General features: G+C 46.4%; 1 long non-coding RNA gene across 1 annotated transcript in view; it reads left to right on the forward strand.

Moving 5' to 3' along the window:
* The first annotated feature begins 718 nt into the window (after positions 1 to 718).
* LOC141160904 (uncharacterized) overlaps positions 719 to 27,936 on the forward strand; it is a 65,791-nt gene continuing 38,573 nt past the window's right edge. The window contains exons 1-2 of the long non-coding RNA XR_012250564.1: positions 719 to 1,182; positions 25,561 to 25,628. This is a non-coding gene — a long non-coding RNA (uncharacterized lncRNA). The remainder of the gene's footprint in view (positions 1,183 to 25,560; positions 25,629 to 27,936) is intronic.

Consider the following 27,936-nt stretch of genomic DNA (forward strand, 5'->3'; position numbering starts at 1 on the left):
GAAAACTGAAAACGTAAAGATATAAGGGAAAGAGGAAAAACTGTTAACTCCATAGAAACCAGTACATATTGGCCATCAGAGGATATAAAATGGAGGTCTTATATATGAAGACGGCCGCGGTCATTTACTTATGTCGTCGGAGCAGAGAGCAGATCCTGTGATTGGACATTATCCATGCAGGAGACATCAGGGCGAGATCACAGCTGCGGCTCCTGTCTGAAGGCGGCTGAATTCTCCTCCAAGAAAAGACTTTTCCACTGTAATTATTTATTGTAAGGTTCCTCAGAATTTAGATGTGGACTGCCTCTAAATCTTACCTGTTGTGTTCTGGCATTTATATGACTAGTGCATTTTTCATCAATTTTCTCTTTATGGACAATATATCTGATTTTCATTTGTCTCTGAGCTAGTGGGTGTGGACCAGCAGTTCTGATGTTTTCCATATGTAAGGGGGGCTGACCGGAACGGTCATGCGCCTCTTCCCTCCTTGTGCACGTTGTAATATACTCTGTTTATTATATGTATTTGAACATGCATGTGACAGTTGTCGGACGTGTTAACTACAGGGTCAGTTTAGGTAGACAAGATTGGGGTAGTGCAGAGGCGGGCACTTTAAGATAGGAGATAGTTAAGTTAGTAAATAGTTAAACAATTAGGAGCTGCTCGGTGTGGGAGGAGCAGGATAGTGGAGACTGGGGGAAGTTCCTACTTGAGGGCAGTTGTTGCAGGACCAGGAGAACAGCAGGAGCATGGTCTGTCGAGCAGCAGAGAAACGTCGATCTGTAAATCTGACACAGGCTGTCCCATAGCGTTCGGGACCTACGGTCCACAAGAGGTAGCAGTTAAGCTTCCTCAAAACCTCCCAGAGCGGAGGATTAGTCGGACAGGGATTAGTCCAGAGAAGACTGTGCGGAACTCACAAGGCTGCAAGTGTCTCAAGCATCTCAAAGGCCAAAGCGGCCAACTAAGAAAGGGATAGCTCAGGACGGACGGTAAATTAAGAACATGTGCTGTGTAAAGAACTGCACAACGTAACTGACCATCCTTGTATGCTCTGCTACGTTGAATTGAAAACTGAAAGTAAAGTTGTTTTTTTACAAAAAGGAGTGGAAGTCCTTTAGTGTGCAGGTAGCGGTCCCTGAAGGAAAAGGATCACGGATTGAGAAGACCTGCAACTAAAATGTAAGTGCCATGCATCACAAGCACAACATGGGAAGATTGGGACATTTGTCTTTGTCTAGGAGTCGGGGTGAAGGAACACAGCGTTCCCTCGCCATCACAGTCACCCTAGGTCCCTTACACATACACAGCACACACAGACATGAGGGATTCCTGCTATTCTGTCTCGATGTAGAACATGTCAAGAAGCATGGAGGACATTACACGGCAGTACTGAGCAGGGTAGCTGTGAACCAAGCTCTAGTGTAAAATAAAATACTTACCAGAAAGCAGCAGCATGGATGACAGTTTACAGTATAGTACTGAGCAATGTAGATGCTTATCCTTCTTCTGGGGTTAGACAGAACACTTACTACAAAGCAGCAGGGAGGACATTATACTGCAGTACTGAGCAGTGTAGCTGTGAAGAAAGCTCTAGAGTAGAATAAAACTCTTACTAGAAAGCAGCAACATGGTTGACAATTTACAGTAGTACTGAGTACTTTAGATGTTATTCCGTCTTCTTGGGTCGAATAGAACAGTTACTAGAAAGAAGCAGCATGGAAGTAGCATTATACTGTAGTCGTGAGCAGTGTAGCTGTGAACCATTCTCTAGGGTAAAATAAAATATTCCTCTCCATAGACTTCAATGAGCAGCTGTAATCTGATCCCTCAAAGCAATGGCCTTCAGTTTTCTTTTGAACAGGACGAATTTTAGCTGTTTTGCTTTTCAAAGTTTATATGATTTTTGCAAACTATCTGTTAGTTCAGAAATCCCTATCAAAGTAAGCACAAGTCGTTGTTAGGGAGTCCGGCACTAGGAGGAGCTACGTCTTTGAACACAATGAAAGACCGAAACGCATCTGCATGTCATTTTAACTGGAAAGTGAATTTTTTATGGAACTTATTTAATAAAGACAGGATTTTAAGATTTTTTTTTTATGTTTCCTTAGAGTTTTCATTCCAAAGTAGGATTTGATCAAACAACTCTAAAATGGATTTATTTCTTTATTCACGCAGGAAGTTGATTAAAAATGACATGATTTTATGTGTATAACATTTTAAAATAATAACAATATAACTAATTGGACTATATTATGCGTAACACTTATTAATTAATTCTTTTGTGCTGCTAATATTTTCTATGGTGTTTGTGCTTTATAACTAAAGTAACTTACAGCATGACGTGTGACAGCTGCGGCCTTTGAACTTTGAGCAAATAATAGAATCCCATTCATTCTATTTTCAGCTGACGTAACTTAAAACCTGGCAGCCAGTAAAAAAAGAACCTAAGACATTTCTATTTATGCAAGTCAAGAGCATTTTTTCCAAGCGTCCTAAATTTCTGGAAAATCTTATATTATATTATATGTACTTGGGGAAATATTCAAAGAAATATTAATTATATTTCTATAGTAGTTTACAATGCATTGTTAAATAGGATACAAAAAAATTGGGTTAAATATACTGTATATATATCTATAACTTCATATGTAGAATGTTTGAATTGAACGAATCTGTGACAGTCAGAGTGAAATGTGATGAATGTGAGCAGCTGCTAACTGAATGCTGGGAAAAGAAACGTTTCTTTATGTGAAGGTACAAAAATATACGTAATTCTGAGAAAATTATAATACATAATTAATTATTATCTACATAATATATCTATTTATATTATTAAACACACATCGACCAACATACATAACATCATGGATAGGAGATATAGAAGAGATACAGCTTATACTCCATAACCATGGAAAGTTGCCTACTCAAAAGTAAATACAAAAACTGGAGGAAACTGAGTACATGGCATCAAATAGAAAAAACTTTATTAAGAATAGAAGAGTCACATTAAAAGGATACATGTCTCAAGTACATGTGAGTTGCAGAACATGTCAAGGTAGAAAGGCATATGAAAAAATGGTCATAGTCATGCTTAAGCCAGAAGAAAGTACCTATACAAATAAGTACTCATAAAAAAATCCTGATACAAACACCAAGTCAAAAGGTCTTCCCAAAGCACAAGGCTAGCCAAGTCTCTATAAATAGTAAGACATTGGGGTGGGAGCAAAGAGTATGTTACTCTAAGAGTCAATGGCAATCTGGAAATGCAATGTGTATCTACTATATAACTGTCTTATCCCGTCTGTCTGTCTGTCTGTCCAGGAAATCCCGCGTCGCTAATTGGTCCGGCAGCGGCCAATCAGCGCCGTGGGATTTCAGAAAAAATATGGCGGCCGTTAGCGGGTCATCTGGCGGACGGAGGTCAGCGGCGTTGCAGCCGGGAGATGAGCGCCGCGAGGCGCTCATCTCCCGGCCGGTACCAGCAGAAGGACCCCGACCGCCGGACCCATCTGCGGGACGGAGATGCAGCCGGGAGATGAGCAGCGCAAGGCGCTCATGTCCCGGCCGGTAGCAGCGGAAGGACCACCGGCGCCGCTGACCTCCATGCGGAAGGGAGGACCGGGGAGCGGCGCTGCGGGTCGGGATACTTCTGCTGCGAGCGCCCGCTATGTCCCGGGTTCTCGCAGCGGAAGTACCCGCACAGGCAGCGGCGCTCCCCGGTCCTCACCAAGACGATTCGATGATTGGTCGCGGTCTTAGGACCCGACCAATCACTGATCTTAGCGCAAAAGTTAAATACCGCTGTGCTGATTGGTCGTGGACGCTGCCCGCGACCAATCACCGATTTGGGCGCCAAATTTAAATATCGGCCGCGACCAATCAGTACAGCAGTGGTTAACTTTAGCCGCAAGATCAGTGATTGGTCGCGGGCCAAGACCGCGACCAATCACCGATTTGTGCGGCACATTTAAATAGCGGCCGCGACCAATTGGATGTCAGCGCCGCTCCCCGGTCCTCCCTTCACACCCTTGCCGCATGGATGTCAGCGGCGCTGCCTGTGCAAATACTTCCGCTGCGAGAAGCCGGGACATGAGCGGGCGCTCGCAGCAGAAGTATCCCGACCCGCAGCGCCGCTCCCTGGTCCTACCTTCACACCCTTGCCGCATGGATGTCAGCGGCGCTGCCTGTGCGGATACTTCCGCTGCGAGAAGCCGGGACATGAGCGACTGCTCGCAGCAGAAGTATCCCGACCCGCAGCGCCGCTCCCTGGTCCTACCTTCACACCCTAGCCGCATGGATGTCAGCGGCGCTGCCTGTGCGGATACTTCCGCTGCGAGAAGCCGGGACATGAGCGACTGCTCGCAGCAGAAGTATCCCGACCCGCAGCGCCGCTCCCCGGTCCTCCGTTCACACCCTTGCCGCATGGATGTCAGCGGCGCTGCCTTTGCGGATACTTCCGCTGCAAGAAGCCGGGACATAAGCGGGCGCTCGCAGCAGAAGTATCCCGACCCGCAGCGCCGCTCCCCGGTCCTACCTTCACACCCTTGCCGCATGGATGTCAGCGGCGCTGCCTGTGCGGATACTTCCACTGCGAGAACCTGGGACATGAGCGACTGCTCGCAGCAGAAGTATCCCGACCCGCAGCGCCGCTCCCCGGTCCTCCGTTCACACCCTTGCCGCATGGATGTCAGCGGCGCTGCCTTTGCGGATACTTCCGCTGCAAGAAGCCGGGACATGAGCGGGCGCTCGCAGCAGAAGTATCCCGACCCGCAGCGCCGCTCCCCGGTCCTACCTTCACACCCTTGCCGCATGGATGTCAGCGGCGCTGCCTGTGCGGATACTTCCACTGCGAGAACCTGGGACATGAGCGACTGCTCGCAGCAGAAGTATCCCGACCCGCAGCGCCGCTCCCCGGTCCTCCCTTCACACCCTAGCCGCTGATGTCCCCACAGTATCCGCATGGTGTTACAAAGATCCGGACATTTGTGTTAAAAATCGCTGATTGGTCGCTGGCGGTGCCCGCGACCAATCACCGATTTGGGCGCCAAATTTAAATATCGGCCGCGACCAATCACCGATCTTGGCTCCACATTTAAACACCGCTGTACTGATTGGTCGCGGACACTATTTAAATGTGGCGCCAAAATCGGTGATTGGTCGCGCCCAGCGTCGGCGACCAATCAGCACAGCGGTGTTTAAATGTGGAGCCAAGATCGGTGATTGGTCGCGGCCGATATTTAAATTTGGCGCCCAAATTGGTGCTTGGTCGCGGGCAGCGCCAGCGACCAATCAGCGATTTTTAACACAAATGTCCGGACCTTTGTAACACCATGCGGATACTGTGGGGACATCAGCAGCTAGGGTGTGAAGGGAGGACCGGGGAGCGGCGCTGCGGGTCAGGATACTTCTGCTGCGAGCAGTCGCTCATGTCCCAGGTTCTCGCAGCGGAAGTATTCGCACAGGCGCTCCCCGGTCCTCACTAATACGATTCGCTGTGATCAGTGATCTTGGTGCTAAAGTTAAACACCGCTCTGCTGATTGGTCGCTGCCTCTGCCCCCGACCAATCACCGATTAGGGCGCCACATTTAAATAGCGGCCGGGACCAATCACCGATCTTGCCGCCACATTTAAACACTGCTGTGCTAATTGGTCGCGGACGCCAGCCGCGACAAACCAGCGAGCTTGGCGCCAAATTTAAACAACGCTCTGCTGATTGGTCGCGGCCGGCGACCAATCAGCGATTTTGACGCCAAATTTAAACCCCACTCTGCATCGCTCTGCTGATTGGTCGCGGTCGCCAGCCGCGACCAATCAGCAGTATTGTCGCCAAATTTAAACACCTCTTTGCTGATGGGTCGCGGTCGCGACTAATCAGCGATTTTGGTGGCAAATTTAAACACGCTCTCCATTCCTCACTAACACGGTTCGCTGATTGGTTGCGGCCGCCGCCCATGACCAATCAGCGATTTTGGCGCCAAATTTAAACACCGCTCTGCTGATTGGTCGCGGCCGCCATCCGCGACCAATCAGCGAGATTGGCGCCAAATTTAAACAACACTCTGCTGATTGGTCGAGGCCGGCGACCGCGACCAATCAGCAGAGCGATGCAGAGCGGGGTTTAAATTTGGCCCCAAAGTCGCTGATTAGTCGCGTCTGACGGCCGCGACCAATCAGCAGAGCGTTGTTTAAATTTTGCGCCAAAATCGCTGATTGGTCGCGACCGACGGCCACGACCAATCAGCGATTTTGGTGCCAAATTTAAACACCGCTCTGTATCGCTCTGCTGATTGGTCGCGATCGGCGGCCGCGACCAATCAGCAGTATTGGCGCCAAATTTAAACACCGCTCTGCTGATTGGTCGTAACTAATCAGCGATTTTGGTTCCAACTTTTAACACGCTCTCCAGTCCTCACTAACACGGTTAGCAGATTGGTCGCGGCCGCCGCCCGCGACCAATCACCGATATTGCCGCCAAATTTAAACACCGCTTTGCTGATTGGTCGCGGTTGCCGAACGCGACCAATCAGCGATTTGGGCTCCAAATTTAAACGCCGCTCTGCTAATTGCGCCCCGTCGGCCGCATACCTATTCTACAATACCTGATGCGTTCGAATTGGGCCACCATCTAGTAGTAGTTATATTCTTGTACATAGGGGCAGTATTATAGTAGTTATATTCTTGTACATAGGGAGCAGTATTATAGTAGTTATATTCTTGTACATAGGGACAGTATTATAGTAGTTATATTCTTGTACATAGGGGGCAGTATTATAGTAGTTATATTCTTGTACATAGGGGCAGTATTATAATAGTTATATTCTTGTACATAGGGGACAGTATTATAGTAGTTATATTCTTGTACATAGGGGGCAGTATTATAGTAGTTATATTCTTGTACATAGGGGGCAGTATTATATAAGTTATATTCTTGTACATAGGAGCAGTATTATAGTAGTTATATTCTTGTACATAGGAGCAGTATTATAGTAGTTATATTCCTGTACATAGGGGCAGTATTATAGTAGTTATATTCTTCTACATAGGAGCAGTATTATAGTAGTTATATTCTTGTACATAGGGGGCACTATTATAGTAGTTATATTCTTGTCATAGGAGCAGTATTATAGTAGTTATATTCTTGTATATAGGGGGCAGTATTATAGTAGTTATATTCTTGTACATAGGAGGCAGTATTATAGTAGTTATATTCATGTACATAGCAGCAGTATTATAGTAGTTATATTCTTGTACATAGGGGGCAGTATTATAGTAGTTATATTCTTGTACATAGGAGGCAGTATTATAGTAGTTATATTCTTGTACATAGGGGCTGTATTATAGTAGTTATATTCTTGTACATAGGAGCAGTATTATAGTAGTTATATTCTTGTACATAAGGGGCAGAATTATAGTAGTTATATTCTTGTACATAGGGGGCAATATTATAGTAGTTATATTCTTCTACATAGGAGGCAGTATTATAGTAGTTATATTCTTGTAGATAGGGGCAGTATCATAGTAGTTATATTCTTGTACATAGAGGCAGTATTATAGTAGTTATATTCTTGTACATAGGGAGCAGCATTAGAGTAGTTATATTCATGTACATAGGAGCAGTATTATAGTAGTTATATTCTTGTACATAGGGGGCAGTATTATAGTAGTCATATTCTTGTACATAGGGGCTGTATTATAGTAGTTATATTCTTGTATATAGAGGCAGTATTATAGTAGTTATATTCTTGTACATAGGGGGCAGTATTATAGTAGTTATATTCTTGTATATAGAGGCAGTATTATAGTAGGTATATTCCTGTACATAGGAGCAGTATTATAGTAGTTATATTCTTGTACTTAGGATCAGTATTATAGTAGTTATATTCTTGTACATAGGGGGCAGTATTATAATAGTTATATTCTTGTACATAGGGGGCAGTATTATAGTAGTTATATTCTTGTACATAGGGGGCAGTATTATAGTAGTTATATTCTAGTACATAGGAGCAGTATTATAGTAGTTATATTCTTGTACATAGGGGCAGTATTATAGTAGTTATATTCATGTACATAGCAGCAGTATTATAGTAGTTATATTCTTGTACATAGGGGGCAGTATTATAGTAGTTATATTCTTGTACATAGGGGCTGTATTATAGTAGTTATATTCTTGTACATAGGGGTCAGTATTATAGTAGTTATATTCTTGTACATAGGGGGCAGTATTATAGTAGTTATATTCTTGTACATAGGGGGCAGTATTATAGTAGTTATATTCTTGTACATGGGGGCAGTATTATAGTAGTTATATTCTTGTACATAGGGGCGGTATTATAGTAGTTATATTCTTGTACATGGGGGCAGTATTATAGTAGTTATATTCTTGTACATAGGGGCAGTGTTATAGTAGTTATATTCTTGTACATAGGAGCAGTATTATAGTAGTTATATTCTTGTACATAGGGGCAGTATTATAGTAGTTATATTCTTGTACATAGGGGGCAGTATTATAGTAGTTATATTCTTGTACATAGGAGCAGTATTATAGTAGTTATATTCTTGTACATAGGAGCAGTATTATAGTAGTTATATTCTTGTACAAAGGGGCAGTATTATAGTAGTTATATTCTTGTACATAGGGGCAGTATTATAGTAGTTATATTCTTGTACATAGGGGGCAGTATTATAGTAGTTATATTTTTGTACATAGGGGACAGTATTATAGTAGTTATATTCTTGTACATAGGGGGCAGTATTATAGTAGTTATATTTTTGTACATAGGGGACAGTATTATAGTAGTTATATTCTTGTACATAGGGGCAGTATTATAGTAGTTATATTCTTGTACATAGGAGCAGTATTATAGTAGTTATATTCTTGTACATAGGAGCAGTATTATAGTAGTTATATTCTTGTGCATAGGGGGCAGTATTGTAGTAGTTATATTCTTGTACATAGGAGCAGTATTATAGTAGTTATATTCTTGTACATAGGGGGCAGTATTATAGTAGTTATATTCTTGTACATAGGAGCAGTATTATAGTAGTTATATTCTTGTACATAGGAGCAGTATTATAGTAGTTATATTCTTGTACATAGGAGCAGTATTATAGTAGTTATATTCTTGTACATAGGAGCAGTATTATAGTAGTTATATTCTTGTACATAGGAGCAGTATTATAGTAGTTATATTCTTGTACATAGGAGCAGTATTATAGTAGTTATATTCTTGTACATAGGAGCAGTATTATAGTAGTTATATTCTTGTGCATAGGGGGCAGTATTATAGTAGTTATATTCTTGTACATAGGAGCAGTATTATAGTAGTTATATTCTTGTACATAGGGGCAGTATTATAGTAGTTATATTCTTGTACATAGGAGGCAGTATTATAGTAGTTATATTCTTGTACATAGGGGGCAGTATTATAGTAGTTATATTCTTGTACATAGGGGCAGTATTATAGTAGTTATATTCTTGTACATAGGAGGCAGTATTATAGTAGTTATATTCTTGTACATAGGGGGCAGTATTATAGTAGTTATATTCTTGTACATAGGGGGCAGTATTATAGTAGTTATATTCTTGTACATAGGGGCTGTATTATAGTAGTTATATTCTTGTATATAGAGGCAGTATTATAGTAGTTATATTCTTGTACATAGGGGGCAGTATTATAGTAGTTATATTCTTGTATATAGAGGCAGTATTATAGTAGGTATATTCCTGTACATAGGAGCAGTATTATAGTAGTTATATTCTTGTACTTAGGATCAGTATTATAGTAGTTATATTCTTGTACATAGGGGGCAGTATTATAGTAGTTATATTCTTGTACATAGGGGGCAGTATTATAGTAGTTATATTCTTGTACATAGGGGGCAGTATTATAGTAGTTATATTCTAGTACATAGGAGCAGTATTATAGTAGTTATATTCTTGTACATAGGGGCAGTATTATAGTAGTTATATTCATGTACATAGCAGCAGTATTATAGTAGTTATATTCTTGTACATAGGGGGCAGTATTATAGTAGTTATATTCTTGTACATAGGGGCTGTATTATAGTAGTTATATTCTTGTACATAGGGGTCAGTATTATAGTAGTTATATTCTTGTACATAGGGGGCAGTATTATAGTAGTTATATTCTTGTACATAGGGGGCAGTATTATAGTAGTTATATTCTTGTACATGGGGGCAGTATTATAGTAGTTATATTCTTGTACATAGGGGCGGTATTATAGTAGTTATATTCTTGTACATGGGGGCAGTATTATAGTAGTTATATTCTTGTACATAGGGGCAGTATTATAGTAGTTATATTCTTGTACATAGGAGCAGTATTATAGTAGTTATATTCTTGTACATAGGGGCAGTATTATAGTAGTTATATTCTTGTACATAGGGGGCAGTATTATAGTAGTTATATTCTTGTACATAGGAGCAGTATTATAGTAGTTATATTCTTGTACATAGGAGCAGTATTATAGTAGTTATATTCTTGTACAAAGGGGCAGTATTATAGTAGTTATATTCTTGTACATAGGGGCAGTATTATAGTAGTTATATTCTTGTACATAGGGGGCAGTATTATAGTAGTTATATTTTTGTACATAGGGGACAGTATTATAGTAGTTATATTCTTGTACATAGGGGGCAGTATTATAGTAGTTATATTCTTGTACATAGGAGCAGTATTATAGTAGTTATATTCTTGTACATAGGGGCAGTATTATAGTAGTTATATTCTTGTAAATAGGAGCAGTATTATAGTAGTTATATTCATGTACATAGGGGGCAGTATTATAGTAATTATATTCTTGTACATAGGAGCAGTATTATAGCAGTTATATTCTTGTAAATAGGAGCAGTATTATAGTAGTTATATTCTTGTACATAGGGGGCAGTATTATACTAGTTATATTTTTGTACATAGGAGCAGTATTATAGTAGTTATATACAGTATACAGTTGTCATTATCATCATCATTTATTCTGATATAAATCTGACATCTTACTCTAATAGAATAAATAAAATGAATCTTTTCTGTATCCTTAGATATAATGGAAGGGAGAACCAGAATAAAGTTCTTCGATATTTAGCATTTTGCTTCTCAGTTTAAACTTGAGAATTACGTACATTATTTCAACACCTGTTCAAATGCAAATTCTTAAAATGTGGAAAATGTAATGACTTCTTAAAGCCTGAATCTCCAATCTTTGTAAGCTTCAAGTCCCAGGAGGTCTTAAGATATGCGGATTCCTCACAGTGTGAGCAGAAATACTCGAGATCTTAATAACTGCTTGATCCGTAGGACATAATTTCTACAAAAGTTAGAAACTTAAAATCGTTTCTAAAATGATTTTTGTGCAAATTTACAATGACATTAACACCTTGGTGACATTTCCCGTACATGTATGATGGAAGAAAGTACTGCGAATCTGAGGCCGCTGCTTATACAAGGTCAACTGTTGCAATCATAGTGCAGCAAATTAAACTCTTAGATGTCAATCATGACAATTAAAAAAAAAAATATTAAATATTTTTAAAAATATAACCCTTCCTCCCCACATACACAAATGTAATGGTTTGTATTACCTCCCTTTTTCCCAGAACATAAAAAACTAATTACGGTATAAAAAATAATAAAAAAAATATTGGTCTTATAACCTGAATAGAAGATCAAACCATTAATATATCATATTACTTATCCCATGCTGCGAACTCTGAAACAAAAAAGAATGGCAATGACAAATTCACAGTTTTTCTGTCTCATTGTTGCTGCAAAGGGAACGTCATAAAAACATAACCCAGAAAAACAATAGCGAAATTACATCCTGCCTAAAAAAATTTCCAGGTTTTTCAGTAATTGATGCGGTAATATGATGTTTTATTCACAACAATAACTTATCCCAAAAAAGCTCATTCTCATATAGATATGTCGACAAAAAATAAAAAACTTAGAATTTTCAGAAAGGAAACATAAAAAACAGGGAAAATAAAAAAAATTAATTAATTTCCTAGGGATTAAATTTGTTCTACCACAATTAAAATAAATCCCCTATACATACTGTCACGAACAGCCCTCTGCTGCCCCCTATCGTCAGGACAATTACACAATTGACCGACAATTAACAGAGGAGGCTGTGACTGCTTCCACTAATAGGTCGATTCTTGGGGAACTCACAGTGAGCGTATGGTATATACACCTCCAATTTGAACACATGGGATATATACATACCCCGGTACAGTCTCTGCTAACTTCACAATAACACAAGAAAGATTATTAGCTGCCACCACCAATCATTTTCCTGCTGATTGGATGCCATTTCATGTAGCGTATGGCTTCGAGGCACGGTTTACAGAACAAAAGAAACAGAAGTTTTAAATTAAAATCTCTAAACCTGACGTCACTGCAATGGCTTCAGATTTATGAGGTACTCCAGAAAGAAAACGGACAGGACCCACAGTTAGCGCCACCTCCAAGGACTGACAAGGAGCAAAATTTGGCATTTGCCTTTTATTAACACAAGTTACCTCCCCTCTGGTGACTCATAACAGGGCAGGTCATGGGATGTGGCTTCAGTATCAAAAAATTATGAGATTTCCAACTTCCAGGATATCTCTGCCCCTGGAGGACACAGGCAGTAGATATTATAGTCATCTTCCCTATCACGATTTTATCTGTTCATAGATAGGAAACATGGCATGGCTATTGTCAGCTATCTGTCAATATTAACTTGGGACTGAGAGGCATGTCTTACAGTTATGAAAAAATATTCATGTTCTTCCCCTCTTAGTCCTGAAGTTGAAAATTTATATCACATCAATATCGGATTGATACGGAACTCAATATTCCTATCTGGACAATGGAGCCGGGCTAGCTACCACCGCTTCTTTCATGAACGGAAGCTCATCCTGGAGAACACAATTCTCCTCCCTGGAACAGAGGAGCCCCTGCTTCTTGAATATACAAAATTATTTTCCCGCAATAATCACCTGTCCACGGCAGGGAATCCTGGCTTCAATGGGTGTTTTTATGAATTTATCTTTCTTCCTAGCTACACATAATTTACTCTCTGCCCAATATTTCCAATGTGGTCTATTTCAAAGAGGTTGAAGTGTTAGCTCTTGTCCTACTACCAAAATGGGTTTGGATTGTCAGCTCCTTTTCCTCCTGGAGATGTCTGATGGTTTTTCATTTTTCTATGACACATACGACAGGAGATATCTTATTGATCACTGAGGGTTCGATCTCTGAGATCCCTAGTGATTCCGAGCACAATGCTATGGATCCCAAGGACGGAGCTATGGATCACAAATACGGGGCTACGGATCCTAAGGATGGGGCTATGGATCCCAAGGACAGGGATATGGATCCCTAGAACAGGGCTATGGATCCTAAGGAAGGGGCTATGGATCCCTAGAACAGGGCTATGGATCCTAAGGATGGGCTATAGATCCCTAGAACAGGGCTATGGATCCCAAGGATGGGGCTATGGATCCCAAGGACTGGGCTATGGATCTTAAGGACAGGGCTATGGATCCCAAGGATGAGGCTATGGATCCTAAGGACCGGGCTATGGATCTTAAGGATGGGGCTATGGATTCCTAGAATAGGGCTATGGATCCTAAGGATGGGGCTATGGATCCCAAGGCTGGTGCTATGGATCTTAAGGACAGGTCTATGGATCCCAAGGATGGGGCTATGGATCCTAAAGATGGGGCTATGGATCTTAAGGATGGGGCTATGGATCCCTGGAGCAGGGCTATGGATCCCAAGTACGGGGCTATGGATCCCTAGAACAGTGCTATGGATCCCAAGGCCTGGTTCCTAAGGATGGGGCTATGGATCCCTAGAACAGGGCTATGGATCCCAAGGACGGGGCTCTGTGGAGTCCAGTCTTGAATAGAGCTGACATGTGCATCCTTCACCTCCACTACACACACTGTCTACAGGACTGCCGAAGAAAGCTGAGTACTGCGATATCATTAAGTTAAGGACATGAAGTCAGTGCTGGACATCTGCAGGTGCCTGACATGTCTGAATTATTGCAGTGATTAAGCGGCATTAAATTCTGTTCTTCGGTCTATAAATCATCCTGGAGGCTCACAAGCTGCTTCTATTTATCTGCCAGAATGAACAGCTTCAATCTCCATATAATGTTGGGTAACTCACATCTTTTGCTTTTCTTATATTTCATTGTTCTTGAGTTCAGTTATTCCTTTTACTCTAATGTCCTCCGGAGCTGCATTTGGAATTCTGCTTCTACTTCCCTTTTGTTAGGAATCACAGGTATCTATTTTGAAATGTTAGGGATTGATGTTTTTACATCTACATTGTGTGATATCTGCATCCTTCTATTATATATGTATCCTGCCCTCTGGGTCCTATGATGGACATCGGATAATATGGCTGATGGGCTTCCTGTATTGCTTTTAGGGTTTTTTTGTATTGTCTTGATAGGTTTGTCCATGTGCTTTCGATGGTTTTTGTGTATTATCATGTAATGATATAATAACATTAACTTTTCTCGATACTTTGTGCATTTCGTTTAAGGGAGATGACTTTTAGGTTTATAGAATCGAGGCAGATTTTGACGTTCCCTTTGGTCCTGGCATTGATGAGGTCAACAGTGACGCTGTCCGTGGTGCTGATCCTCGGTTTCTGCAGTTCTCCGGTTGCAGTGAAGCAGAGGGTTCGGTCCTAAATAATGTTTCCACACCTGAATGACTCTAAGAAAAGTGAGTCAGTCTAGTGTTCAACGCTTGATCCTAATGGCATCAGACAGGTATGACAAGAGCTTGTTTAAAGTTCATATCCCATTAGATTTTACCCCGGGACATTATGCATGGATTCTTTATAGACTGACAGTCAGGATTGTACGTTGTATCCGCTCCTCTCCACAGAGAATAATTGTGTGTTCTTCAGACAGAACAATTTCTATGTCGTACGTTTCATCTTCTGATGTAAGACGAGCTGCAGACGGACGTGACCGTTGCCTCCTTACTTGACACTCAGTGGCCCCGGCTAGTGATAACTTTTCAGTAAGAGAAATTAAAGAACTTGGACAACTTATTGAATCCACTGGAAACTAAAACGGTCAATGATCCAATATCTATAAAGCCTGAAAAAACAGCAGTTACATTGTAATATTTCTGCCTCTGTTCTTCATGAAGTATCTCTATGTCATGTACACCCATTATGGAGTATCTCTATGTCATGTATGCCCATCATGGAGTATCTCTATATCATGTACGCCCGTCATGAAGTATCTCTATGTCATGTACGCCCGTCATGGAGTATCTCTATGTCATGTATGCACGTCATGGAGTATCTCTATGTCATGTACGCCCGTCATGGAGTATCTGTATGTCATGTATGCACGTCATGGAGTATCTGTATGTCATGTATGCACGTCATGGAGTATCTGTATGTCATGTACACCCATTATGGAGTATCTCTATGTCATGTACGCCCATCATAGAGTATCTCTATGTCATGTACACCCACCATGGAGTATCTCTATGTCATATACGCTCATCATGGCGTATCTCTATGTCATGTACTCCCATTATGGAGTAGCTCTATGTCATGTACGCCCGTCATGGAGTATCTGTATGTCATGTATGCCCATCATGAAGTATTTCTATGTCATGTACACCCATTATGGAGTATCTCTATGTCATGTACGCCCATCATAGAGTATCTCTATGTCATGTACACCCACCATGGAGTATCTCTATGTCATATACGCTCATCATGGCGTATCTCTATGTCATGTACTCCCATTATGGAGTAGCTCTATGTCATGTACGCCCATCATGAAGGATCTGTATGTCATGTACGCCCGTCACGGAGTATCTCTATGTCATGTACACCTGCCATGGAGTATCTCTATGTCATGTACACCCATTATGGAGTATCTGTATGTCATGTACACCCTTCATGGAGTATCTCTTTGTCATGTACGCCCTTCATGGAGTATCTCTATGTCATGTACATCCGTCATGGATTATCTCTACGTTATGTACGCCCGTCATGAAGTATCTCTATGTCATGTACGCCCATCATGGAGTATCTCTATGTCATGTATGCCCATCATGGAGTATCTCTATGTCATGTATGCCCATCATGGAGTATCTCTATGTCATGTATGCCTATCATAGAGTATCTCTATGTCATGTACGTTCGTCATGAAGTATCTCTATGTCATGTACGCCCATCATGGAGTATCTCTATGTCATGTACGCCCATCATGGAGTATCTCTATGTCATGTACGCCCATCATGGAGTATCTCTATGTCTTGTATGCCCATTATGGAGTATCTCTATGTCATGTACGCCCATCATGAAGTATCTCTATGCCATGTACGATCATCATGGAGTATCGCTATGTCATGTACCCCCATCATGGAGTATTTCTATGTCATGTACGTCCATCATGGAGTTTCTGTATGTCTTGTATACCCATCATGGAGTATCTCTACGCCATGTACGATCATCATGGAGTATCTCTATGTTTTGTACGCCCATTATGGAGTTTCTCTATGTCAAGTAATCACTTCCTTCCTATTGGGTCTGATATTACAGTACATACAAGGGATAGAATAGAAACGTGTGTAAAAAATGTTTCTTTGTATATAGAGTGTGAACTGGGGCCTATGTAGATACATTGTGATTAGTGATGAGCGAGCATGCTCGCCACTGCTCGGTACTCGCCCGAGCATCTCAGTACTCGAGATGCTCTGAGCTCGCCGAGTACTTGCGCGATGCTCGGGCGGGAGCTCGGGTCCCCGTCCTGCATGTCTGGCGCTATTTAGAGCACCAATCATGCAGGGATTGTCTGCAACTCACTGTAATGCCACAGCCATGGTGGTTGTGGCATTACAGTGATTGCCCAAATCGATGGGAACAGTGCCAACAGTGAAATATGAAAAGCCGGCAATTCATCAGCGGCATACACTGGTACCCGACAATTTAGAACAGAAATAATAGAGCATCACACATAGATTAGATAAATAGAAACATGTCAGTCACATATATATGAAGTACAGTGATAGTGTTGGTTACTGTACTTGTCATTTAGTGTTAAAATAAAGGATTTATTAAAAAAAAAATTGGCGTGGGGTTCCCCATAATTTTAGTCTCTAGCGGAGGCTAAGCAGACGGCTGGGGCAGATGTTTGAAGCCTGGGAAGGGGGTAATACCCACGGAGCTTCCCCCAGCAGCAGCACACGGCCTCTACCTCTTCTTTGGCCGGGCCAGCACTGCACCTGTTAACTTCCCTGTGCTGGCCCGGCCGCACCACAGATAGGAGACACGGCCCTGTGTGCGGCTGTGTCTGCTAGTGTGACGTCACGCAGTGCGCGCCCTGCACTGATACTTACCACCGGAGAGGAGCCTGACGACGGGAGCCAGGGGATGGTGAGTGTGTGAGAGTGTGTGTGTGAGAGTGTGTGTGTGATTGAGTGAGTGTGTGTGTGTGTGTGTGTGTGTGCAGGCAGATAACATTGTGTGAGGTCTGTTTATATGTATTTTTGAGTTTCAAATGTGTTTATGCATGTATGTATATGTCTGTATATATTTGTGTGTGCGTGACTACGTGAGGCCTCCCGCTGTCTCTGGGGGGGTGCCATGCGGCCTCCCGCTGTGCATAGATGATGCCGTACGGCCTCCCGCTGTGTATAGATGGCTACGTGCGGCCTCCTGCTGTGTATAGATGGCGCCGTGCGGCCTCCCGCTCTGTATAGATGGCTACGTGCGGCCTCCTGCTGTGTATAGATGGCGCTATGTATAGAAGACGCCGTGCGGCCTACCGCTGTGTATAGATGGCACCGTATGGCCTCCCGCTGTGTATAGATGGCTACGTGCGGCATTCTGCTGTGTATAGATGGTTACGTGCGGCCTCCCGCTGTGTATAGATGGCTACGTTCGGCATCCTGCTGTGTATAGATGGCACTGTACGGCTCCCTGCTGTGTATAGATGGCACTGTGCGGCCTCCTGCTGTGTATAGATGGTGCCGTGCTGCCTCCCGCTGTGTATAGATGGCGCCGTGCGGCCTCCCGCTGTGTATAGATGGCGCCGTGTGGCCTCCTGCTGTGTATAGGTGGCTACGTGCGGCCTCCCGCTGTGTATAGATGGCTACGTGCAGCCTCCCGCTGTATATAGATGGCTACGTGCGGCCTCCCGCTGTATATAGATGGCTACGTGCGGCCTCCCGCTGTATATAGATGGCTACGTGCGGCCTCCTGCTGTGTATAGATGGCTACGTGCAGCCTCCCGCTGTATATAGATGGCTACGTGCAGCCTCCCGCTGTATATAGATGGCTACGTGCGGCCTCCTGCTGTGTATAGATGGCACCGTGCGGCCTCCCGCTGTGTATAGATGGCTACGTGCGGCCTCCTGCTGTGTATAGATGGCACCATGCGGCCTCATGCTGTGTATAGATGGCTACGTGCGGCCCCCTGCTGTGTATAGATGGCTACGTGTGGCCTCCTGCTGTGTATAGATGGCTATTTGCGGCATCCTGCTGTGTATAGATGGCTACGTGCGGCCTCCCCCTTTCTATAGATGTCTAAGTGCAGCCTCCCGCTGTGTTCACATGGTTACGTGCGTCCTCCCGCTGTGTATAGATGGCTACGTGCGGCCTCCCACTGTCTATAGATAGCTACGTGCGGCCTCCCGCTGTGTATACTTGGTTACATGCGGCCTTCCGCTGTGTATAGATGGCTACGTGCGGCCTTCCGCTGTGTATAGATGGCTACGTGCGGCCTTCTGCTGTGTATAGATGGCTATGTGCGGCCTCCTGCTGTGTATAGATGGCTACGTGCGGCCTCCCGCTGTGTATAAATGGTGCCGTGACGCCTCCTGCTGTGTATAGATGGCTACGTGCGGCCTCCTGCTGTGTATAGATGGCACCATGCGGCCTCATGCTGTGTATAGATGGCTACGTGCGGCCCCCTGCTGTGTATAGATGGCTACGTGTGGCCTCCTGCTGTGTATAGATGGCTATTTGCGGCATCCTGCTGTGTATAGATGGCTACGTGCGGCCTCCCCCTTTCTATAGATGTCTAAGTGCAGCCTCCCGCTGTGTTCACATGGTTACGTGCGTCCTCCCGCTGTGTATAGATGGCTACGTGCGGCCTCCCACTGTCTATAGATAGCTACGTGCGGCCTCCCGCTGTGTATACTTGGCTACATGCGGCCTCCCGCTGTGTATAGATGGCTACGTGCGGCCTTCCGCTGTGTATAGATGGCTACGTGCGGCCTTCTGCTGTGTATAGATGGCTATGTGCGGCCTCCTGCTGTGTATAGATGGCTACGTGCGGCCTCCCGCTGTGTATAAATGGTGCCGTGACGCCTCCTGCTGTGTATAGATGGCACCGTGCGGCCTCCTGCTGTGTATAGATGGCTACGTGCGGCCTCCCGCTGTGTATAGATGGCGCCATGCGGCCTCCTGCTGTGTATAGATGGCTACGTGCTGCCTCCCACTGTATATAGATGGTGCCGTGCGGCCTCTTGCTGTATATAGATGGCTATGTGCGGCCTCCCGCTGTGTATAGATGGCGCCGTGCGGCCTCCTGCTGTGTATAGATAGCTACGTGCGGCCTCCCCCTATGTATAGATGGCTACATGCGGCCTCCTGCTGTGTATAGATAGCTACGTGCGGCCTCCAGCCTTGTATAGATGGCTACGTGCAGCCTCCTGCCGTGTATAGATTGCCACGTGTGGCCTCCCGCTGTGTATAGATGGCTACGTGCGGCCTCCTGCTGTGTATAGATGGCGCCGTGCGGCCTCCTGCTGTGTATAGATGGCTACGTGCGGCCTCCCCCTATGTATAGATGGCTACGTGTGGCCTCCCGCTGTGTATAGATGGCTACGTGTGGCCTCCTGCCATGTATAGATGGCTACGTGTGGCCTCCTGCTGTGTATAGATGGCTACGTGCGGCCTCCCGCTGTGTATAGATGGCTACGTGCAGCCTCCCGCTGTATATAGATGGCTACGTGCGGCCTCCCGCTGTATATAGATGGCTACATGTGGCCTCCCGCTGTGTATAGATGGCTACGTGCGGCCTCCTGCTGTGTATAGATGGCTACGTGCAGCCTCCCGCTGTATATAGATGGCTACGTGCAGCCTCCCGATGTATATAGATGGCTACGTGCGGCCTCCCGCTGTGTATAGATGGCTATGTGCGGCCTCCTGCTGTGTATAGATGGCACCGTGCGGCCTCCCGCTGTGTATAGATGGCTACGTGCGGCCTCCTGCTGTGTATAAATGGCACCGTGCGGCCTCCCGCTGTGTATAGATGGCTACGTGCCGCCTCCTGCTGTGTATAGATGGCACCGTGCGGCCTCCTGCTGTGTATAGATGGCTACGTGTGGCCCCCTGCTGTGTATAGATGACTACGTGTGGCCTCCTGCTGTGTATAGATGGCTATGTGCGGCATCCTGCTGTGTATAGATGGCTACTTGCGGCCTCCCCCTTTCTATAGATGTCTAAGTGCAGCCTCCCGCTGTGTTTACATGGTTACGTGCATCCTCCCGCTGTGTATAGATGGCTATGTGTGGCCTCCCACTGTCTATAGATAGCTACGTGCGGCCTCCCGCTGTGTATACTTGGCTACATGCGGCCTCCCGCTGTGTATAGATGGCTACGTGCGGCCTCCCGCTGTGTATAGATGGCTACGTGCGGCCTTCTGCTGTGTATAGATGGCTACATGCGGCCTCCTGCTGTGTATAGATGGCTACGTGCGGCCTCCTGCTGTGTATAGATGGCTACGTGCGGCCTCCCGCTGTGTATAAATGGTGCCGTGACGCCTCCTGCTGTGTATAGATGGCACCGTGCGGCCTCCTGCTGTGTATAGATGGCTACGTGCGGCCTCCCGCTGTGTATAGATGGCGCCATGCGGCCTCCTGCTGTGTATAGATGGCTACGTGCGGCCTCCCGCTGTATATAGATGGTGCCGTGCGGCCTCCTGCTGTATATAGATGGCTATGTGTGGCATCCTGCTGTGTACAGATGGCGCCGTGTGGCCTCCCGCTGTGTATAGATGGCTACGTGCGGCCTCCCCCTATGTATAGATGGCTACATGCGGCCTCCTGCTGTGTATAGATGGCTACGTGCGGCCTGCGGCCTTGTATAGATGGCTACGTGCGGCCTCCTGCCGTGTATAGATGGCCACGTGTGGTCTCCCGCTGTGTATAAATGGCTACGTGCGGCCTCCTGCTGTGTATAGATGGCGCCGTGCGGCCTCCTGCTGTGTATAGATGGCTACGTGCGGCCTCCCCTATGTATAGATGGCTACGTGCGGCCTCCTGCTGTGTATAGATGGCTACGTGCGGCCTCCCGCCTTGTATAGATGGCTACGTGCGGCCTGCTGCCGTGTATAGATGGCTACGTGCGGCCTCCCGCTGTGTATAGATGGATACGTGCAGCCTCCTGCTGTGTATAGATGGCGCCGTGCGGCCTCCTGCTGTGCATAGATGGCTACGCGCGGCCTCCCCCTATGTATAGATGGCTACGTGCGGCCTCCTGCTGTGTATAGATGGCTACGTGCGGCCTCCCGCTATATATAGATGGTGCCGTGCGGCCTCCTGCTGTATATAGATGGCTATGTGCGGCCTCCTGCTGTGTATAGATGGCTACGTGTGTCCTCCTGCCGTGTATAGATGGCTACGTGTGGGCTCCCGCTGTGTATAGATGGCTACGTGTGGCCTCCTGCCATGTATAGATGGCTACGTGCGGCCTCCCGCTGTGTATAGATGGATACGTGCGGCCTCCTGCTGTGTATAGATGGCTACGTGCGGCCTCCTGCCGTGTATAGATGGCTACGTGTGGCCTCCCGCTGTGTATAGATGGCTACGTGTGGCCTCCTGCCGTGTATAGATGGCTACGTGTGGCCTCCTGCTGTGTATAGATCGCTACTTGCGGCCTCCCGCTGTGTATAGATGGCTACATGCAGCCTCCCGCTGTATATAGATGGCTACGTGCGGCCTCCCGCTGTATATAGATGGCTACATGTGGCCTCCCGCTGTGTATAGATGGCTACGTGCGGCCTCCTGCTGTGTACAGATGGCTACGTGCAGCCTCCCGCTGTATATAGATGGCTAAGTGCAGCCTCCCGATGTATATAGATGGCTACGTGCGGCCTCCCGCTGTGTATAGATGGCTATGTGCGGCCGCCTGCTGTGTATAGATGGCACCGTGCGGCCTCCCGCTGTGTATAGATGGCTACGTGCGGCCTCCTGCTGTGTATAAATGGCACCGTGCGGCCTCCCGCTGTGTATAGATGGCTACGTGCCGCCTCCTGCTGTGTATAGATGGCACCGTGCGGCCTCCTGCTGTGTATAGATGGCTACGTGTGGCCCCCTGCTGTGTATAGATGGCTACGTGTGGCCCCCTGCTGTGTATAGATGGCTATGTGCGGCATCCTGCTGTGTATAGATGGCTACTTGCGGCCTCCCCCTTTCTATAGATGTCTAAGTGCAGCCTCCCGCTGTGTTTACATGGTTACGTGCATCCTCCCGCTGTGTATAGATGGCTACATGCAGCCTCCTGCTGTGTATAGATGGCACCGTGCGGCCTCCTGCTGTGTATAGATGGCTACGTGTGGCCCCCTGCTGTGTATAGATGGCTACGTGTGGCCTCCTGCTGTGTATAGATGGCTATGTGTGGCATCCTGCTGTGTATAGATGGCTACATGCGGCCTCCCACTGTCTATAGATAGCTACGTGCGGCCTCCCGCTGTGTATACTTGGCTACATGCGGCCTCCCGCTGTGTATAGATGGCTACGTGCGGCCTCCCGCTGTGTATAGATGGCTACGTGCGGCCTTCTGCTGTGTATAGATGGCTACATGCGGCCTCCTGCTGTGTATAGATGGCTACGTGCGGCCTCCTGCTGTGTATAGATGGCTACGTGCGGCCTCCCGCTGTGTATAAATGGTGCCGTGACGCCTCCTGCTGTGTATAGATGGCACCGTGCGGCCTCCTGCTGTGTATAGATGGCTACATGCGGCCTCCCGCTGTGTATAGATGGCGCCATGCGGCCTCCTGCTGTGTATAGATGGCTACGTGCGGCCTCCCGCTGTATATAGATGGTGCCGTGCGGCCTCCTGCTGTGTATAGATGGCTATGTGTGGCCTCCTGCTGTGTATAGATGGCGCCGTGCGGCCTCCTGCTGTGTATAGATGGCTACGTGCGGCCTCCCCCTATGTATAGATGGCTACATGTGGCCTCCTGCTGTGTATAGATGGCTACGTGCGGCCTGCGGCCTTGTATAGATGGCTACGTGCGGCCTCCTGCCGTGTATAGATGGCCACGTGTGGTCTCCCGCTGTGTATAGATGGCTACGTGCGGCCCCCTGCTGTGTATAGATGGCGCCGTGCGGCCTCCTGCTGTGTATAGATGGCTACGTGCGGCCTCCCCCTATGTATAGATGGCTACGTGCGGCCTCCTGCTGTGTATAGATGGCTACGTGCGGCCTCCCGCCTTGTATAGATGGCTACGTGCGGCCTGCTGCCGTGTATAGATGGCTACGTGTGGCCTCCCGCTGTGTATAGATGGATACGTGCAGCCTCCTGCTGTGTATAGATGGCGCCGTGCGGCCTCCTGCTGTGCATAGATGGCTACGCGCGGCCTCCCCCTATGTATAGATGGCTACGTGCGGCCTCCTGCTGTGTATAGATGGCTACGTGCGGCCTCCCGCTATATATAGATGGTGCCGTGCGGCCTCCTGCTGTGTATAGATGGCTATGTGCAGCCTCCTGCTGTGTATAGATGGCTACGTGTGTCCTCCTGCCGTGTATAGATGGCTACGTGTGGCCTCCCGCTGTGTATAGATGGCTACGTGTGGCCTCCTGTCATGTATAGATGGCTACGTGCGGCCTCCCGCTGTGAATAGATGGCTACGTGTGCTCAATATTGAGTCATACAATTAATGTAAGGCTATGTGTCCACGATGCAGAAATGCTCCGGATTTTTTTTGAGCGTTTCTGCATCTCCCTGGCAGAAAAAACGCATGCGGATTGTACATGCGGGTTGTACATGCGGATTGTACATGCGGATTGTGCATGCGGATTGTACATGCGGATTGTACATGCGGATTGTACATGCGTTTTTCCTGCCAGGGACATGCGGATGTGAAGCGTTCTTCACTTACATTTCCGCATGCGGGTTGACAAGCGATTTTAGCATCACTTGGAAAGTGCTTGATAACTTGGTCACACTATATAAATCCATGCAACCGGCATATATAGTGTGACCGTAAAAGAATGGTAAAAACTAAAAAATAAATATATACTTACCTTCTAATGGCCTGCCGACGTAAGCGGTCGCGTGACCCGTCACATGACTAAATGACGTCACGGCAGGTCCTTTTCAGACCATTGCGAGCTGCCAGGACGCATTGGATAAAGACACCGGGGGCCATCAGAAGGTAAGTATGATATTTATTTTTTATTTTATTCTTTTTTTACAGGTTCTATGGTACCCGGGTCCGGAGGAGAGTCTCCTCTTCTCCACACCCGGGTACCATCCGCACATTGAAACGCATGGATTCCGCATGTACAGATGCAGTGATGCGGATTCCATGTGATCCAATGCAAGTCAATGGCGGTGAAAACGCCGCGCTTCCGCAAAATAATTGGTGGTGCTGCGGATTTTTCCGCAATGATAATCCGCAGCGGAAATTTCTGCAGCATGTGCACAGCACATGCGGATTATCATTGGGGACATGGCAGACCTTCTACCAAGCGTTTTTTAAGCGTTTCTGCAGCGGAATTGCTTAAAAAACGCATAGTGGGCACACAGCCTAAAAAAAATTATTATAATTAATATTGTGCCAAATTAATTTCACGTGAACTATCACATGATCTATCACAGGGGATCATGTGACATGTGATACATCAGGTGTGGGGGGGGGGGCGCGCCTTCTAAACTGCCCGGGGCCCTTGCTGCTCTTAATCCACCCCTGATTGTGATGTATTCGTGGATACATTCCTAGGATACATACAGTCACATGTAAAAGTTTATGCACCCCTGGTCAAAATTACCGTTATTGTGAACAGTGAAGCAAGTTGAAGATGAAATGAACTAAAAGGCCTAAAGTTACAGATCACACATTTCCTTTGTGAGCCATGCTTGTGCAGTGTGTAATTTGTAGCCATGCTTGCGCATTGTCCATCGGCGATCCGCGCATGCGCCGTGACAAGCGGCTCCACACACATGCGCAGTGAAGCTGTGTTTAGTTCCCAGCCTCACTGACTGTATGCACGTGCACTCCCTATTGCGTGCACTGCTCATAGACTGTGACGCGCAGCGGCTCCGGCGCATGTGCACACAGATAGTGAAGCTGAAAAAGAGACAGCAAATATGTTTCTAGTACTATGTGCAAATATCAAATAGGACCCAAAACCATAATATAGGACCAACATGCTGATTGCATAAATATACACAATATATCAATAAGAATATCGATTTTAAAAGTATTACTTACAAAAATATGAACGGAATAACTCCATTAAAGTGATAAGTGTTTCTTTTGAATATAGTAGGTGAAAGGAACTCATGGAATCACCAGGAAGATCCTGAAGAAGAAGGGTCACAGCTGTCCACAAGGGTGAGTACTCAAAAAACGTGCCCCCAAAAAAACGGTCTTTTATGGCTGTTGACACGTTAGAGAAGTGTTGTTGGATCCTACGTCTTAATTCCTGGGTCTTCTGTCCTACATGAATGGCACCATGCTCCTGATTTCCTGTAGACAATGGCCGGACGCGATGCAGCTGACGATGTCTTGTTAATATACACATTTCCCTTTAATTTAAATTTTGCCTTTTTTTGTTGTTTTTTACTGGGAAGATAAAATATCACGACGATCATTACCCTGATAAATATTTTAATTTTGCAGTAAGAGGTCATATAATAAACTCCAGGATTCGGTGCCGACAACAGAGAAAAATCATATCGGCTTATTTGAGCCGGTGATGAACGTAGTGTATTATTCCAGGGCCGCAGGAATGAACGAGACACAAAGTAACAAAACATAAAGTATATTCTAAAACTCGCAGGGTTAAGATTCCTGCAGCCACAGAAAACAAAGAGACGAGAGTCCGAGAGCGACAATATCACCGATAAATAGATCCAAGCGCCCCAGGAATTGCTGCAGTAATGAGGTCCCATCAATCTGCTATTGTAAGCGCGGAGGAAACCTCGAGGAAACCAGGGGTAACTTCAGCCATTAAATCTCACTCCGGCCTCGTTACTTATCTCCATGAATCCAGAACTGATTACATTATACTTTCTTCTCACCATCTTCAGGATTACTGCTTGTAAGTAAATGAAAACATTAATATTCAGATTGAAGATGAAAATCCTCTAGAGACTCAAAACTTCACGCAGCTGTGTTTGTTACAATGTATCAGTGCAGTAAATTGTATTGTACAGACTTTTTAGCTCACAGAAGATCATCCAGCTGTAAAAGGTGAGGATTGTGAGAATTATTACATCTCTACAGGTTTTCATCTCCTGAAGTAGAAATACGAATCTTCTGACATGTGTTTCGTCCAGATTTGCACAATTTGGCCGGTTTATTTGATTTGCTCCAAATTAAATCGGCACAAGTGGAAAGTGTCCCAAAGAGTCGATTATTATATGGTGGAGTCTGAGGAGACTTCAGAGCTAAATACATAGAAGGGAGAGAAGGGGTTAAAAAGTAACACCACTCCTCTATCTTAGACCTGGATCTCAACTTTCTTAGTTCGAGTTAGGCCCAGCCCTCATCTGTCCTAGGCCTGGCCCTCACTGGTCTTCTGCCCATCCCTCACATTTTCTAGGCCCGAAACTCAGCTCTTCTAGGCCCGACCCTCACCTGTTCTAGGCCTGGCCCTCACTTGTCCTCTGCCTGTCCCTCACCTCTTCTGGGCCCAGCCCTCACCTGTCCTGGGCCCAGCCCTCACCTGTCCTGGGCCCTGCTCTCACCTGTCCTGGGCCTGGCCCTCACCTGTCCTGGGCCCAGCCCTCACCTGTCCTGGGCCCGGCCCTCACCTGTCCTGGCCCTCATCTATCCTAGGCCTGGCCCTCACCTATCTTATGCCCGGCCCTCTCCTTTTTCCGGGCCCGGCCCTCACCTGTCCTAGGCCCAACCCTCACCTGTCCTGGGCCCATCCCTCACATGTTCTGGGCCCAGTCCTCCACTATCCTGGACCTGGCCCTCACCTGTCCTGGGCCCTTCTTTCACCTGTTCGGGGCCCGTCCCTTACCTGTTCTGGGCCCGGCGCTCAACTGTCCTGGGTCCAGCCCTCACCAATCCTAGTCCTGGCCCTCACCTATCCTAGGCCTGGCCCTCACCTGTCCTGGCCCTCACCTATCCTAGGCCTGGCCCTCTCCTATCCTAGTCTTGGCCCTCTCCTGTGCCGGGCCCTGCCCTCACCTGTCCTAGGTCTGGCCCTCCCTTGTCCTGTGCCCAACCCTCACCTGTCCTGCGCCGATCCCTCTCCTGTTCTGGGCTCAGTCCTACAATGTCCTGGGCCCGGCCCTCACCTGTCCTGGGTCCGGCCCTCTCCTGTCCTGGGCCTGACCGTCACCTGTCCTGGGTCCAGCCCTCACCTATCCTAGTCCTGGCCTTCACCTATCCTAGGCCTGGCCCTCAGCTGTCCTGGGCCTGGCCCTCACCTGTCCTGGACCCAACCCTCATCTGTCCTCAGCCCGTCCCTCACCGATTCTGGGCCCGTCCCTCACCTGTACTGGGCCCGTCCCTCACCTGTCCTAGGCCTGGTCCTCACCTGTCCTAGGCCCGATCCTCACCTGTACTATGCTTGGCCCTCACCTGTCCTGGCCTTGACCCTCACCTGTCCAGGGCCCGGCCCTCACCTGTTCTGGGGCCATCCCTCACCTGTTCTGGGCCCGGCCCTCACCTGTCCTGGGCCTGA

This window comes from Phyllobates terribilis, unplaced genomic scaffold (assembly GCF_046119375.1).
Source record: "Phyllobates terribilis strain yellow unplaced genomic scaffold, ASM4611937v1 Scaffold_9__5_contigs__length_417890890, whole genome shotgun sequence".
Lineage (NCBI taxonomy): Eukaryota > Metazoa > Chordata > Amphibia > Anura > Dendrobatidae > Phyllobates > Phyllobates terribilis.